Genomic DNA, 5467 nt, shown 5'->3' with positions numbered 1-5467 from the left:
TTTACCCTGTGAATTCCGTGCGAGGGCGCTCTACATACCTCATAGCATATGATGATGTCATTGTTAGCTTATGATTGGGTCAGAACCTCTAGCCATACCCCACAGATCACGTCCCATGTACAAGATTGAGCAGCAAATTTAGTCAAACAACTATATATTCATTTTGACGTTCAATGACAGTATGGTAAACTGCGTGGTATGTAAACCTTACAAAAAGCTAGTAAAATAGTTTATCAATTGTTCCATGCACAGAGAGTGCATATTCAGTCATGTCATAGTCACCCACTAACTGACTGACCTGTGCTGATTTCACAACATAACCAACTTGACTAAATACTTTGTCTGACATACCCTGTAGAATATTAGGATTTAGGTAAGTGAATAAATGGAATGAGAGGAGATTGGCATACATTTTTACTGAATGTTGGAGGCTGCTTCAATTTTCCACCAACGTTTATATTAGGACATTAAGAAAACGTCACGTGTTGTTTTTATATGTAATGAATGACTACTGACGTGCTTTGCAGTCCCATGCACAATTTGCTCCTCACTGAAACAATGCATATTTTCATCATTTCACTATTAAAATGTAGCAGTTATATACTTATACGTGAATGTTATGGAAATATTCAAAACTTATACTCCCTGTTGAAAATATTTGTACGATACTTTGGGGTTTATTTGCTCACATTCCAATGTAAGTTCAATATCAATGCTTCAAAGTTACATGCAAACGTGACTTTTAGAACTTTTAACATAGAAAAATGTTATGATCAGAAAAAAAGATCCTGCGGAGCTCCTAAAAGAAACTATTCATTGTAACTTAGGCAACCGGACGATAACCTCTTTTTGGAATATTGAAAAAATTGAATGTGTTTGAATATTGTTTACGATTTGTGATTTGTAACTAAACCCTGGCCATGCATAACACCACGTTGTGCCATGTATATCATAAACAGTGCCATCTATCATGGAGTGAACAAGACTGACTGTTTGCAGTCGAGAGTTCTCAGATTATCGACACTATGTTGTGTATATTGGTTAAAATTGTAGTACTCGTGTCCTGGATATGTTTAAGTTTTACTAACTGTAGTACTTACTGTAGTAGAATATCTGCTATTTAATATTTGAAGAAGTGATTTCTAGTCAAAACATCTTTTGTGGTTGGATGTAGTAAATGATTGATTATGATTGACGTTTGTGTGGTTCACTGCATTATGCTTGAAATCATGCAGTGTACACCCTATGTGTGTATATATAAGGTAGTTGGGCTTCAGTAGATAAACATTCCTGAATGACAAAATTTACTCCAACATAGAATAATCTTTGTAGTAAACTATATATTATCAATGTTTTTGTAGATTATAATAATCCTTCCGACCTCCTTTTTTAGACATTGGAACAGTTATGGGTAGAAATTCTGGCCCCACTACACACGTAAGCATAATGAATGTTTATAGGATTTTATTACCTTGACTGTGTATCAAAACTGATGTATTCATTTGAAAGATACTAATATTTTACTGTAAACACTACTTCTCTCGTTGGATATCGTAGATAATAATATTTTATGGAAACGTCATATTACAGAATAAGCAAGTTAACAGTTACATTTTATAGACTTCGTTATGTAGTTACCGAGTGTAGTCTTTTGATGCTGTACAACATACACTTGGTCTTCCCCATTTGTCATTTGAGGTAATACTTATCAATAAGTCGTAAGATATTCTCACCACTCAGAAGAAAATTGTTCGTATGGATCACATTCAGCAGCCATAACGCCCATTCTGATCCCTTCATGTTTTATATGTTTACAAACAATGGTATTATGAAATAAGAATTTATATGCATGATGCGATAAATAATAGAGTTTCGCTACAATTTTCAATTTTTTCCAAAACAACCGTCATTATAAGTATTTTTGTAAACGTAGAAAACGCATTTTAACCAGATGTAAACTGAAAGCCTTCTATAAGGGCAAACAAAATTCTGACCTACAGCTAAAAAACACTATATACCCCTTAATTGGCAGACTAATTTTGCCAAACTATATGAAAATTGAAGCCTGCAACTGGAACGTTTTATTTTTTGAAAATGTTTTGTGAGGTACAATAACTTACTCGTAACATCGTACACCGTCAGCAGTATCGCATCACATGTGGATACATGTATTTTGTGCCTGCATAAAAGATAAATCAAATGAACTTGATTATTGGGTTCGTTGACTTTTGCGTTCGAACCCAAAATTCAACGAATCTAATGATCAAGTTCGAACCCAAAAATCAGCTCCCCATCGGTGATCACGATTTAATATTTTTCTGTACTTCTAATGGATAATATCCATTGGTTAACATGTATAATGTCTAATTATTGGTATTTTAACAATTCAATATATTGTGGTTTTCAGATCGAAAACTGATACTCCAATAACACCAGTAGAATTTTAAAAAAATGACATCCAAAACCAAGCTTCCATTCAAGATTAATAAGACAAACCACTACACTACCTACAGATACACAGGGAACCTTGCACATACCTGTAACATTCACATGGCTAGGGCAGGGTTGTGCACATAGCTGTACCAGCCCAGTGGAGCCACGGGGACTGTACCAGTTATGTGCACAATATCCCTGTAACAGCTCTGGCCAACACACTAGGTGCAACATACCTAGATTTGACAGATGTGTAACTGGTATGCCAACACCAATGTAACATGGATGTGAAAAATAGCAATGCAGCATAGGTTTTTTACAACATCCATGCACAAGAGTTTTTCCCACAGCTATGTACCAGCTATGTTAGCATAGCTGTAACATAGGTATTTCCCACAGCCATTGTACCAGCTATGTTAGCATAGCTGTAACATAGGTATTTCCCACAGCCATATACCATCTATGTGAGCAATGCTAGTCAGATAAGAACAAAGGGGTAGCTACAGGGTATTATTCCACCATAGCTGTTACATGCATGTGCACAACTGTGTGCTACATGTAGGTATGCAGTACATATGTTACTGGGATGTGCAAAACAGTCATGGCACAGAGGTGGTATTCCACATCCATTCAACAGGCTTATTTTTCACAACCATGTACCAGGGCTGTGGAAAAATATACCCTGTAACGGGGCTGTGAGGCACACAGCTGGTACATAGCTGTGCTCTTCTTCCTAGCACTAGGATGTACACATCCTAGTGCTAGGATGTTCAAGGTTCCATTTGATATTCATCACTAATGAATGAATGAATGAATGAATGAATATATCTTTGGTTATTCGATGAAAAAGTATCCCAGTTGCCGCAAGTGTAGGGTTAAGATATTGTCTAATCACTGAAAACCATAAATTATGAAAATAAATCGTTAACAAACCTACATCAGCAAGCTTAATGGGACACATACATACACTTTGCTATTAGCAATGTATTGACCAACTTACATCTGCAATATATGAGTACAAAATGACTGTTAATATCCGACCTTCTTTCACATTAATTACATTTCATAAGGAATCCAAGAGACAAATAACTGCAACACTGAGAGCACTCTATTCTGGGATTGGACTTTTTAACATTTAGGACAGAAAAGCTCTACAAAGATGATTTTGCTTTAAATATGTGGAGAGATGTTCATTGAAAGTAAAAGGTAACAAGACCATGACTAATTGCAGAAAAGGTAATTAGTTACCTCGAGTCGGGCACAAACATTTAATTCGACTTAGCGATTAGTTGATGGTGCACAGTGGCCTTAACTTTACTGTAACTTTGATACTTGTCATGTTACGTTGATAAGTAGTTGTTGGAATTGCCAATAAAATCTTCGAGTAACACAGGTTATGGAAAGTCCTCAGTACGTGTTAAAATTTGCCTTCGATGATACACGTTGATTCAATCCACAGAGAATGTATTGAAATCCGTTCTCAACGTTTATTGCAAATTCCATTTTATTCATTTTGTTTGCTTGACAACCAGTGCAGGCGTGATGATTGAATTCCATTCTTACTACGTGTATACTTTGTTATCTTCATAATAAATGAGTCAATCGAGAGAACATGTGCACTTTACACTTTTTTCAATTGAATTGCTGCTGTGTAAATGTGTATTGATGTATTACTGTATGCGTGTTACTAAGTTGTCATTTTAGCCATTTTGTCATTATTTTAACCAGTTTGTCGTTTTTACCTCTATTTCCTGATTGTTTTACCGTTCCTCAAAACCCCATTTTAGGCACATCGCCTTTGAATATCAAAAAATAGAAAATGATTTTTTTGGATAATAAATAAACCTTAAACTTAAAATTTCCGATGCAGTGTCACGTATTTGACGAGTATTCTCAGGTCTCGCAAATAGCATGATTAAATGCGAACATTTATTTCGGCATGCATTCACAACAAGTTGATTGATTGACTGATGATGTTGCTTAAATCCTGTTATCAATGTTAAATTTGTTACAATCAGAATTTCAATGGTCTAAAACAAATATTCAACAATAGTTTTAGTTTTTTGAAGAGATCGGTTCGTTTTTTTCACATGAGACTTGAACATACATCGCCATCCTGATGCAGTGTATGTTTTACCTGAGCCATGCAGTTGTGAAAATCAACAAGCGTGCGTGCATGCAAACATAAATTAGGAAAAAGTGTGGAAAAAACTATAAAGACAATATGAAGACTATAAAAAAAATGAGGACTGGTAAATACAATTTTCCATTGAAAGTACGTTTTGCAGAGATAGTAATATGTTTCTTAATCATTGCAAGGTGAGTTTCTCGTTTTTAGTGATATCATGGTGCATATGAAGTAGGTACATAGGACAGGTCGTTCATTTTCCCATTTCGGGAGTAGGGAGAGTTTAAACTAAAACGAATGAATTACGTTTCTTGTGCGTCACTTTCTAAATGACACTGCCCCTATGCACGAATTTTGTGTAAGGCAGCTTACACTTTTCTCTAGCTGCTAGATACTCTGGCCATTTTAAAAGCAATCATAGGTCACATAGTAAAACATTTGGTCCTGTCGAGGGTTTGCCCGAGTGTACCTCTGCGAAACAGAGATGCAGTCATCCCCGACTTTTGTTTGGCAACATTCCGAGCGCAGATCCTGGTCTTACTACAAGACTACTTACACCTCAAGTGAAGCTTCACAAAGCTACAAGGTAACAATACATCGTACGTGTGTTTTACATTGAAGTGTAATATTGAAGGCAAATAGTTGTTTTCTTTATTGTATTTTATCAATTTAATGTTAGTTATGCTACTTGATACGAGGTATTAATATAACAAGATAGATGTTGACATCAAACATTACAATATTTAGAATTTTGTTACTGATCAAGAAACAAGATTTATTCCAAAGATTTTAGGTTCATTCAAAACGTTTTCCTGGTATTCGTACAATCAGGAGAAGAAAAACTAAGAATTACTAATTAATTTTTCAGTATACCTATCTGGGATATCTGGATCGGCAAGTTCTACA

This window comes from Glandiceps talaboti, chromosome 16 (assembly GCF_964340395.1).
Source record: "Glandiceps talaboti chromosome 16, keGlaTala1.1, whole genome shotgun sequence".
Taxonomy (NCBI): Eukaryota; Metazoa; Hemichordata; class Enteropneusta; family Spengelidae; genus Glandiceps; species Glandiceps talaboti.
Note: the sequence above shows the minus strand (reverse complement) of the source record.